The sequence below is a fragment of the Hakea prostrata genome, chromosome 11, assembly GCF_041222555.1.
Source record: "Hakea prostrata isolate BN-2017 chromosome 11, UWA_Hpros_2, whole genome shotgun sequence".
NCBI lineage: Eukaryota > Viridiplantae > Streptophyta > Magnoliopsida > Proteales > Proteaceae > Hakea > Hakea prostrata.
The window spans coordinates 5,568,848-5,581,976 of NC_142610.1; the positions used below are offsets into that span (position 1 = coordinate 5,568,848).

Below are 13,129 nucleotides of genomic sequence, written 5' to 3' on the forward strand. Positions count from 1 at the left end.
ACCCATCAGTTTGTGCACGATACCCTACAAGATCATAGCCAAATGTCTAACTAATAGACTCAAACCCATCTTAGGGAACCTCATTAGTCAGACACAGAGTGCTTTTGTTCCTGGTAGGGCTATCACGGACAACATTTATTTGGCCCATGAATACCTTCATTTTCTAAAGAAGTCAGGGTACATGGCACTCAAATTAGACATGTGCAAAGCATATGACAAACTTGAATGGTCTTTTATTGAGAACACCTTGAAACATATGGGTTTTGCTGAAAAATGGACTAGATGGATTATGCAATGCCTCACCACTGTTACATACCAGATAAAGTTCAATGGTGATCTTACAGAACACATCACTCCTCATAGGGGAATTCGGCAGGGATGCCCTCTTAGCCCATACATCTTCATCCTTTGTCAAGAGACCCTCACACAAAGGCTCACATCTGGTAGGGGTTTTCCCACTCTCCCTGGAATCAAATTAGCACCTCATGCACCATCCATTAATCATCTTTTTTTTGCTGATGATTGCATGCTCTTTTCCCCTGCTTCAGTTCAAAATGCCTCTATAATCAACACACTTCTACAGGACTATGAATTGGTATCTGGTTTGCACATTAACACAGAGAAGCCATCAGTTTTGTTTAGTCCTAGGACCCCCATCCAGCATAAACAGGACATTGTTGCCACATTTGATATTAAAGAGGTGCCATCACATGGGGTATATCTTGGATTACCATCCACCATTGGTAGATCAAAGAATCAGCTTTTTTCCTACATCCTTGATAGGTTGAGATCCAAACTAAAGGGATGGAGATCAAAAATGCTTTCGCCTGCCGGTAAGGAAACACTCATCAAGGCTGTTGCTTTGGCAATACCTATTTACACCATGTCCACTTTCCTCCTTCCAAAGGACCTTTGCAATAAGATGGAACAACTGATTAGATCCTTTTGGTGGAAAAATGATCATAACAAAGGCATTCACTGGGTCCGATGGGAAACTCTATGTGACAAGAAGAGTAAAGGAGGTCTAGGGTTTCGTAATATGCATTGTTTCAATAGGGCCCTCCTAGCTAAGCAGTGTTGGAGACTTTTGACTCATCCAAATTGCCTATGGTCTCAAGTCATGACTTGCAAATATTTAAGGAATCATTCTATCCTATCGGTGGAGGCCACTAAAACATGTTCATGGGGGTGGCGTAGTGTTCTAGCTGGTAGAGACCTCATTTCTAGGAGCCTAATCAGAAAAATTGGTAATGGTGAACACTCCCTCATATATTCTGACCCATGGCTTCCTTCCTTTCAAGGGAACAAAATCATGAGTAGTCCAACCACTGCCGAGGTAACCCGAGTCAGTGAACTCATCTCATGGCCAGAAATGCAATGGAAAACAAACTTACTCCAATCTCTCTTTTCTCCTCATGAAGTTGATGCAATTCTTGCATTACCCATTTTATCTCCAACAACTGAGGATGATTGGATTTGGTACCGAACATCAAATGGAAAATTTTCTGTTAAATCTGCATATTCTTTATGCATTGAAATTGCTGATTGTCAGGGTAATATCTCTTCTTCCTCACAGGTATCTTCATATTGGAAAGCTATATGGAAGATACCTACCTTACCAAAAATTAAGCATTTTATTTGGAGATCTTGTCATGAGGCCATAGCAGTTGGTGAATCACTTTGTGAGCGAAGAGTTACAGCTATACCCATATGTTTGATTTGTGCATCCCACATTGAATCTATTTGCCACTCCCTCTTTCATTGTGATTTTGCAAAAACATGTTGGAAGTTATCTTCTCTTAGATTGGATACTTCAGATTTCATTGGCAATTCAGTTTTGGACTGGTTTTCTTTCATTCATAACAGGTTTAAAGAATTCCGTGATCAGAACCACCTTGATATTATATGGTCTACTCTCTGTTGGTGCATCTGGAAAGCTAGAAATGCAGCCTTGTTCAAAGGTTGTCCAATATCTGTTTCACAAATTTTACATCATTGTGATTCTTTGGTTGCAGAAATTTGTTCTTCTAGAAGACTTTTGCTTTCTAATCCTCAACCTGCTGTTCAAGATTCTCATATGGTGCATGCTGATCCAGATGTCTTTAAAGCCTTTTCGGATGGAGCATGGAGTGCTGAAAGCAAAAAAGGGGGCCGTGGTTGTATTCTCTGGGACCCAAATAATAGGTTTCTTGCAGCCCAAGCGGTGAATTGTTGTGGTTTCTCAGCCCTTGCCATGGAGTTTGAAGGAATCCGAGATGTGATGGCTCTTGCCAAATCTTTGCATATCAGTCGTCTGCAAGTCTCCTCAGACTGCAAAACTGCTGTTGATGCACTCAATGGCTACCCTTGTTCACTTGACTGGGTGGCTTTTAGTTTATTTTTTGAAATTAAAAAACTTAGTGTAAAGTTTGTGACTCTGATGTTCAAGTTTGTAAATAGATCTGATAACCTACTTGCTGATTACATTGCAAAAGGTGCAAAAAACTTTAATTTGCATCGGGTTTGGTGGCAGTCTCCACCTTTTTTTATGTCTGAAAATTTTTGTTTTGTCCCCAGCAAGTTATGCTTGGAGGCTTTTCAATGAAGTTCATCATTTCCATTTGAAAAAAAAAAACCCAATGAATCACAGGCAATTTCTACCAAAAAAAAAAAAAAAAAAAAAAAAAGAATCACAGGCAATAACTCCTCTGAGCTTTGTTGAGCTCTTTGGTTTATTTTCCAACTTGAATCAGCATTTCTGCCGCACTTTCCTCTTCAAGGTGAATTAACAGTTGCCATGTTCTAACCGACGAGAGTGTAGGCTCGCAACTTTCTCAACCCTGATCGTCGCCACCAACAACCGCAACCCCTGAGGCGGATAGGCTCGCCTGGTAGTCTCTCCACCTCCCGACTGTTTCCATCTCTGCTTCTTCTCTCACTCTCTGTCTATTTCTCCATCTCCCGGCGCCTCCAGACTTTGCCTCTTTTTTCCCTCTCTGTCTCTTTCCCGGCTCCTCTTCTCGCATCTTGGCCACCTCCGCCTTCCATCTCCCATCTCTGCTTCTCCCCTCCGCCTCACCTTCCCTGCTTCTCACCCTACCGTCTCTACCTCTCCCATCTGCAGTTCTGTTTCTTCTCCCGTCTCAGCCTCTCTTCTTCTGTTTCTTCGCCCATCTTCTCACTTTCCATCTCCGCCTCGCCTCTCCACTTCCATCTCTCTCAGATTTTCCCCTGTCTATTTCCTGTCGAGGAACGCCAGATCTGGTGTTTTCTTTCCCGTTTCCGTTTCCCTCTGCCCCATCTCAGCATCAATAACCGATCTAGGGTTTCCCCTTAGATCTTTCTTCTTTTTCTTTTTCTTTTCTTTTTTTTTTTTTTTTTTTTTTTTTTTTTTCCTGTTTTCTGGTTGCAGTACTTTGTGTTTCTTTTTTTTTCTTTCTTCATAATAGCTCATTTGATTGCAGTGGCTCTTTGGTGCACATCGCAGAACAACTCCAAGTTTGGGTACAAGTTTTTCTGCGTCGAGCTTGACCGTTACGCCTATACGGTATCGCTGGATGGGAGGTCCGAACCTTATCCACACTTTCGCTGCTACCATCGCTGTAAATGTAAGAGTTTTGGGTTCGCCCTTGAGGCGTGTAATTTGTCCCCCTATGAGGGTGTTTTGTCTGCCCTTGAGGCGTGTAGTATGTCCCCCTTTGAGGGTGGTGGTGGTTTTTTTGTATTCTTGTTCTAAGGGTTTTGTGGACGTGATCCACTATGGGCTTGACCCAACCCTTATCATGGCTAACCCTGTTTATTGCATGTACGACAGTTTGGTCTTTTGCCGCTCCTTGGTTCGGTTTGAACCTTGTGTACTCATGCAGGTGTGTTTGTACTTTTTTTTAGTTTTCTAAATGAAGTGCTGTTTACGAAAAAAAAATCACGTTTTCTCTTTACCAAAGAAAACATTTATAATTTCCTTTTTCTGATTTGACGTTTTAAGAGAAGGAAAATTTTCTATTTGCTTTCTATGAATATTCTTTTCAAATTTCACTTTCGAAGAAAACAAAAAAAATCAGATGGCAAGAATCCTTATGGTAGAAACAAAAGGCTTACACCATTCAGAAAAAAAAAAACGCTCACGCATTGTACGAAAAATAAATTAAGACAATATGTTCTAGAGGAAAAAAAAAAATACTTATCTTATCATATTTTTATGGTTTAAAAATAAAAATTGAAAAATTATGATCTATGCATCAGATCGTTAAAGTCCCCTCTCAAAGAAATTTCCGTTTGAAACCATATAATATGATCATAAAAATTCAAGATTTAAATGAAGATGTAGTTAACAAAAATAATTCTATAATCAATTCAATGGATTCTAGTGTTGTATGGTATGGCTTTGATGCCAATTGTTAGAGTAATTTTGGATTTTTTTAAAAATTTTAATTGAAAATTTATACAATCACTATAATACGATATAATATTTAGAGAACATCTAACATACAAATGTATAATATTGAAGAAGATTAATCATAACTTCGAGAGTGATGAAGCCTTTTCCAACCTCCTCGTCTTTTCTATTGTATCGAAAAGATAATAAAAAGATTTAAGTAATTGAAGGGACCCATGATAACTATTTATAATAACAATTTCAAACTCTAGTCCACTTTTACAATGGATTAATTTGGTCTATCTCAAACCTAATGACAGTGCATCAGCTTGATGTGTTGAGACCCCATCAATTATTAGCTCAGTAATTAATTCAAGCTCACATATTAATTATGATAACCCTAACAAATCCATGCCACACCCAAATTTATACTTTTTTTGTTTTTGTGTGTACATGAAATTCTTAGATATGTGATATAAAGCTAGAATAAATAGTTTATGTCTTTTCCTAAAAAGGATCTGGGCTCGAAGTTATGTTTAACCTAGAAAATTCACGTTATGTTTACCAGAAAAAAACAGAAGGAAAGAAAATCCACATTATACGCATTGAAGATTTCTTATCTGAAAAAGAAAGGATGCACAAGGTTTAAAGTATTGATATCAAATATCGTATCAGTCAGGTGGTTTTAGGAGATTTCAAATCTATGGAGTCATAATTTATAAAATTAATTGTTTGGTTAACTAAATATGTGGAATGAAATATGTGGATTCATCAGTGATTTTTATGAATGCACAACTGTTAAGCGTTTTTATAGAAAGGATGAAATCTCTGGATTTCACACCGTACCTATAAATTTACAGATTTCATATTTTTAGTGTAAAAAGATAAATCTAGAGATTTTCACAACCAAACAGGTATAAATCTTGCATTCATGAATTTAGAAATTTCAAATCTCTGGATTCATGTAACCAAAGAGGCCCTTAAGTATTGTATTGTAATGAATAATACATATTTAGGATAATTACTGTTACCCTCTATGTTATAGCTTAGTTACTACTTTACCTTTTATAGTTTTTAAAATTATTAATCCAATCTTAAACTTTATCTATAACTACTGTTACCTCCTATAGTTAAACTTTGTTAGTTAAATGATGACGTGACATTTTTAATTTATTTAAGAATTTTAAATAACATTAAGGTTTTAATGAAGATAGCATTGTATTTTACCTTCTTATTTCTAGAAGAACAAAATCGGCATTCAACTGTAACAATCTTTTAACACTGTTTAAATTAAAGGGTACAACAGTAATTACCCCTGCATATTTTCATACAATCCACTCGCCTTTTAGAAAAAATCAAAACATATGGATTTATATTATATTAATATATTCAACTAGAAATACTCCAAACCGTGGGAATGAAAACCCTTTTATGGGTTTCTGGATAATTATGAGATTCCCCATCTCAGCTGATGTGAGCAATGAGGTGAGATCTAATCCTATGAATATGAGCATCAAAGTTAGAAAAATAAACGTGCGTCCAAACATTTTCTCAATAATAAAAACTCAGCCTGATATAGGAACAGTTCTTGCCGTATTGGTCAACCAAGAAAAATCAAGAACCAGTATCCTCAAGGTGGGACCGTATATTTATTATCATCCTGGTCGCACCCTTGGCTATAGTAGGTGAGTCTTCCAGCTGGGATTTTTTGCATCCACAAGATTTCGTATAACATTAATCACTTGTTAAATAAATCATGACTATATAGGGCCCATGACACCTAAACTCTACTTAGTGACATAGTATATAATTTATCTTTTATTTAGAAAATATCAGGCTGACATCATGGCATACAACAGAAACATCTAATTAGTAGGAAAGGAAAAATAGAAGAATTCCAAAGCAAATCAACAAAATCTGTACAACAGTTTCTAGACCTTGTATTAACATACAACCGTTGGAATTAGAAAATGCCACATGTTCACGATCCAAGAGTCGACAGGAGATACCTACACGGTAGTAAACAAAACTCTTCAGTCTCACCCTACACCTTCTTTCCTTACTCTCTCCTATTACAAAACTTTCTTTGTCATGCCCATCCATATCCAACTCTGGATATGGATAAAATCTATGAAAATCATTGGGATAGAGGAAATGCTCAACAATGACGATAAGATTACGAAAGTAAAGTTAGGAAATGTGAATTGAAGAATTCGCACTATTTTAAAATAGAATTGATTGAAAAAAGAAGAAGTAATTATTCAAAGATTGAACACCCAAGACGACCTTCTCAGAGATACTAATAACATAAGCCGAAATAAAAAAGAATTGCATTATTTAAAAATCAAATTAAATAAAAATACCACTATTCAAAGATAGAACATTAAAAAAGATCTTTAAAAAATTTTGTTTACCTACAAAGAAACTTAAAATAAGCTCTCCATAAATAATGAAAATAGGTGAAACATGCCATACAAGGAAGCAAAAAAAGTCTACCACCCCATGCTAAACAGTTAACAAATGCATTAATGGACTTTTGGATTACTTGAATGCCACATGGCACAATCTTATGAGGGAATTACAGGAAATTGTAGGGAAGGAAATTACGAATGTGAATCCACCTTTTAAACATATTCGTATCGAAAAACCTAAGTTATAATTTTTTTTTCTTTTTTTGCAAGTTATTTTTGTTCATAGAAAAAATTATTTATACCCAAAAACTTGAAAAGTCAAAAAGAAAGCACTAGATATTCAACTATTTACAGAAACATCTCCCCCACCAGAAAAAAAAGAAAAAGAACAACTTTCCAGTTCCCTTCCTGAAACCAGACTGAGAGAGAAGCTTCCACATTCAAATTCCAACACGCGCAAAACCAGAAGATTCACAACAACTTCAATAACCGCCCTGAAACCTATATATATTCAATCCTCTAACCTTCTTCTCAACATATGATATCAAGTGTTGGTGTTCTTCAAGAATTCAATTCAAACACGCTGTGTGTCTTCTATTGCTACTGTTATAATTCTCTTTTAATTCAAGCCCAAGTTCCCACTTCCCAGAATTTCAAGTTTAAAAAGATGATCAAGTTGGAGAAGCGTTCTTTGTCAGCCAACCCTGATTGCAGCCACCTTGAACGGTTGTTCAGATACTTCGACGAAGATGGTGATGGCAGGATATCAGCAACAGAGTTACAAAGTTGTGTAAGCAGTGTCGGCGGTGAGCTGTCGCCGGAAGAGGCAGCGGTGGTGGTGGGTTCACCTGATTCCGGCGGCGATGGGTTTCTTGGGTTCGATGATTTTGTGAAATTGATGGAAGGGAATGGAAAGGAGGTGGAGGAAGATATGAAGGAAGCATTTGGTATGTACGTGAAGGATGGGTGTGATTTTATAACAGCTGAGAGCTTGAAGAGGATGTTGAGTCGACTGGGTGAGTCAAGAACGATTCATGAATGTGAAGGAATGATTAGTGTCTTCGATTTGGATGGGGATGGTGTGCTTCATTTTGATGAGTTCAAAATTATGATGAGTTAGATTAGGAAATTGGCCACTCATTCCCACCTCTTTGTCCACATTCTTTTTAATGTAAATACATTTTCTTTAGAGATTATTTATTCATATTTTTTTTAATAAATTCTTTAGAGATTTTTTTTTAGATTTGCAATGATCAATGGAAGGCATTCTAGAATCAAAACTAATCTCTATTCCAATTTGAGGTATTTAGATTAGGGTTACAAGCTCGGAATTGTTTGTTGAAGTCATTTAAGCTCGCCTAATCCAAACAGACTTTAGATTAAAATTCTAGACTTAACAGTCGCTCACTAATGAAATATTCTCACTTTGAAAGAGGTTGAGGTTGGAGTTAAAGTTGATTACTGGATCTTGTCCTCCCACTCTATAGGATTTCTTGGTAAATATAAGGTAACAATGTCAAATTATATAAAAATTATTGTTATGTAATTGGAGTTAAGGTTAGGTTATATAGCATTTGACTTGGCTTGGCTGATCCAGCTGATGACGAGGTTATGGTTAGGATCATGATAGGAAGTTTCGGCTTGGCCGAAATTCGCCTATTCCACACTTGGCGACATGAAATTGGCCCCAAAACGAAATTTTCTAAAATTTGCAAGAATATGGATTTTCCGGCAAACCGGCAAATAACTGATGTAGGGATATATTTGGGTACACCTGTGTTTGGGTACCATTTATTAGTGGAGGAAACTCAGATATAAACATTGCACAAATGTGATTACAAGAGTAAATCATAAGTTGCAGAGTTGGGAAATTTCTTTTGGTCTTCAAATGACAAATATCATGTCCACACTATAAATTGTGAAAAAATCTGCCAGCAAAACGGTGTTGAGGCTTAACAATTTAACATCCTGAATATGAAAAAGATGAATCAAGCTTTCCGGCTAGTAACATATGGGGCAAGTTAATGAAGCACTGAAGCTTCCTCGAAGCGAAGCAATTAACTTGCAAGTCAATGGATTCTTGCATATATGCAAGAGATTTCTTGCTCAGAAAGGTTTAATGAAACAAGTGGGAACACTTGCACAATTAACCCTTGGCGATTCCAAACTACCCACCTAACTCGATCATAGAAATTGAGGCAATTCCTCCTGGCTGCTCATTAATCTTTTGGAGTGGAGAAACTGATCATGGAAGGAGGCTCTTTTTGATATCATTAATTCTTATTCTCTATTATGCCTATTTAAAATAAATAGGGTAATTTTCATATGAACCCTGAGGTTTGTTCTATGTCGTTTTTAGTCCAAATAAATGAATACTTTGCATCTGCCTCCCCTGAAGTATCAAATAATATCAATTAAAGACAAATTGTAATTTTTATGACCAAAATACCTTCATATCCATTCTTTGTTTACCACCTTCTTCTTCGGTGATCAAGTAGAAAAATTCCTTCAGGACCCTTCGGTCCAAACCCTAATCCAAGCCGGGATTCAATACTAAGGAGTAGAATATTTTTACTCGCTGTTACTATCTACCCAAAAAGAGAACCTGACGCTTGATAGGAACATCTCTTGGGTTAGTAGTCAAGAGGTAGATTCAATCAAACCCAGATCGAACTCACCGGAATCCGGCGTTTTTCCAACCGGATTATTAATGACTACTGTTCCTTTCGGAGTTAACCGAACTATTTTCCGGTCAGCGAACTGGCCATTGAAGTTGATGGAGGAACCATCGGAGAGACGATTCTCTATTCATTGAGTCAATTTATGAGTTTACAAGGTAAAGCAGCGGAGAAGAAGACATCGAAGCCGTAGTACGGCCTGCCAATGGTGGTGAAGACGATGGTTCCTCTGGGCATCATCATAATCAATAAACCATTTTTCCCTTCATCATGTGGTGCCGGAAGAACACCGGCAACGTTAACGTACGCCGGAGGGGAAGTAATTGGTTTTGGAGAAGCATGGACTAGATCTCATCATTTGCCGGTGCAAGTTCAAGTTGGATAGCATGCTTGAAAACAGCAGTGCAAAAAGCTATGATTTGGGAATTTCAGATTGTGGGGTAAAAATGTTCTACTCATTAGTATTGAATCTAGGTTTGGAAAGAAGGGTCTTGAACGAATTTTTCCAATTGATCACCGGAGTAGAAGAACATGGTAAAGCAAGAATATGTATAAGGGTATTTTAATCATAAAAAATATAATTTGTCCTTAATTAATCTTATTGGATACTTCAGGCCGGGGAGGCAAATGCAAAGTGTCTGTTTATTTGGACTAAAAATGAAATAGATCAAACCTCAGGGGTCCAGATGAAAATTACCCAAATAAATAAGTACAAGAATTCATTATTGATTAAGAATGAAAAATGGTTTGGTGAATCTTGTCAAGAATAAATTATGAAATGAAGAAGAAGTTTGGTATTTTTTAGAAAATGATAGTGAACAAGTGAAAAAAGAAGAGAGAAAAAAAATATGGTTGTTTTATAAAAGAATTTGTATTGACTATTTTACCCTCATTTTAACTAAAAAATTTTAAGTAAACCTTTGCATAAAAGAAGAGAATTAAATTCTCACCATAATTCATAATAGATTTTTCGGAGGTTTTTTCTTTTAATTTTAAATAAAAACAAACTGATAATAGATGCCAAATAATTTAAAATAATAAAAAATTCTCATAATAGAGAATGATAATTGATACAAAAAAAAGCCCTAATTACCAATTCTTCAAAACTCCTCCTTAACTGACCCATGGCAAATATCCCCAGTCTTGGCAGATATCTGTGAGTTATAGATGCATTTCAAGAGGTTCGTTGGAACCACACTCTAAACGCCATAACTGATCGTCTTGCGGTTAGAGCAGCGAAGGACAAGATGGTTTTATATTTTCTTCTTCCTCTCCTTGCATTTCTTTTCTTGCTTTCTTAAATTTCTCAACACCAAAAAAAATAGATACATTTGATACAAGTAAATTACTCATGTTTTCGTGTGTATATGAACTAAAATAAATAATTTGTCTTATCACAATTGTTTTTGGGGATAATTATTGTTGCCCCCTTGTACTTTGATTTTATTACTACTTTATCCCTTGTACTTTATAAAATTACTATTCCAACCTTTAACTTTGTCAACAATTACTAATGCCCCCCTACCGTTAAGCTCCGTCAGTTTACTGATGATGTGGCATCTATATATTTTTCAAAATCCCAAAAATAACCCTGCAATTATCTTTTTACTTATTTGCTTTTTTTTCAAGTTATAATACTACCCTTAATAAGAAAAAATTAACTTTAATTTCACATTTCTTTTTTAAAAAGAAGTCACCAAATAAAGGAAAGATGTAATTAAATAGAAACTAAAATATTAAGAAATATCAAATTTAATTCAAAGCTGAAAATTGAAAATCACCTAATATATGCTGACCAGTATGTATGTTACCAAATTTTCTATCAATTAGATCTTATATGCTAATTTGTTTGTTAATCTTCTATCATGGTGATTATGAAAAATTTAAGTGGAATGTGAAAGTTTCAACAATCATAAGTATGTGGGCCCACCAAATCCAAAATTAATTCTAAAATATAAGATTTTAAGGATATAATTGACATACAATATAATTTCTATAAATGAGGGTGATGCCATATTTTTTACTTCTTAATTTTAAGGGCAAAATAGGCATTTTATATTTGATGTTAACAGCCACTTAACACCTTTAGAAGTGAGGGGGCAATAGCAATTTCACAAAGAAGGGGGTTTGATTAGTAATAAAACCAAAGTATAAGGGGGCAATAGTAATTATCTCTTGTTTTTGTGGTTTGTGTCTGCCTTTATGGCATGCTTTGCATTCACCCTTGTAACGTGTATATTTTCGCATTTGCGGTGTGTTTCTCCCTATATGGGTGTTGGTGCTTAACTGTTGTTGTATTAGTTATAGCTTTCGTTCTAAGGTTTCTTGGGATTGACCCATCCCTTAGCCTAGATGACCTTGTCTATTGCATGTACAACAGTTTGATCAATTTTCGCTCCTTAGTTCGGACAGAACCTTGTGCTTTCATGCATCTATCTGTTGTATTTTTCTTTTATTTGGTGTGTATGTACTTTTTCTTTTTTTGTGTGGGTTTGTATTTTTCTTATTTCATGAATGAAATATTATTTACTAAAAATAAAATAAAAATTTAATAATACTTTTTATAATATCTTGGTTTCGCATTGGTTAAAATCTCGGTAAATTCAGATTTTAGGCTGTGTTTAGCATGATTTTTCTTTTTGATTTTTACTTAGTTTTTCAAAAAGTGTTAAAGCCATTTTTGCCTTATAAATACAAAAATCGTTTGGAAAACCTTAACTACAAATAATTTTTATAATATTTTAAAAAAAAGGTGAAGATATTCTTTCTTCACCCATCTTTTACTTCCATTTTGAAATATTGAAATCAGATTACCAAATTAGGAGCACAAGTCGCCCTAATGACCCGCACCAATCCTGACTCATCCCCATCCCAAAGAGGATCTGGGCTCGAAGTTATGTTTTACCAAGAAAATTCATACTTTACACCGTTCCAATAAAATGAGGAATGAGAACCTCTTATTCGAAAAAAAGGTAATGGTATTAAATACCATATCAGTCATGTAATTTTAAGAGACATTTCGTATCATATCAAGTACTGTATCTTGCTAACAATACACTTTGATGCAATCCAATATGTGTCTTTGGGCGAAAAAAGAAAAGAAAAGAAATATATCAATATATATTATATTGGTTGTATTAAAATTTTTTTTTTGTAAAAAAAAAAAGAAAAAAGAATATGCATCAAGGAACTATTGACATCAAACTTACAAAGTTATAATGAGCCAAGAATTAATACAAGGCAAAAAACTTCGTCTCTGCAAAACCCTACTCGCCGCCCCCAATGCTCAACTGTCTGAGGCGGAGAGGCTTGCCTGGTAGTCTCTTCGCCTCCCAGATCCGCCTCTTCTCTCCCTCTCTGTCTATTTCTCCGGTTCTTTTTCCCGGCTCCGCCTCCTCTCTCCCGTCTCCATCTCCTCTGTATCTACCGCTCCCATCTCCGTCTTCGTTTCCTACCTCCGTCTCCCATCTCCGTCTCTGTCTCGCCTCCTAGCTTCCATCTCCCGTCTCTGCTTTCCCATCTCCGCCTCGCCTCCCCCGCTTCTCTCTCTCTAGTCTCTGCCTCTCCCATCTCCGCCTCACCTCTCTACTGTTTGTCTTTTCTTCTCCTCTGATCGCTTGTTTCCCTCTTTCCCGTCTCCGTTTCCCTCTTCCCCATCTCTGCTTCAAGAACTAGATCTAGGGTTT

General features: G+C 36.1%; 1 pseudogene; it reads left to right on the forward strand.

Annotated features, from left to right (window-relative positions):
* Positions 1-7,432: 7,432 nt before the first annotated feature.
* On the forward strand, positions 7,433-7,885 carry LOC148999746 (calcium-binding protein CML37 pseudogene; annotated as a pseudogene).
* The last annotated feature ends 5,244 nt before the right edge of the window (positions 7,886-13,129 follow it).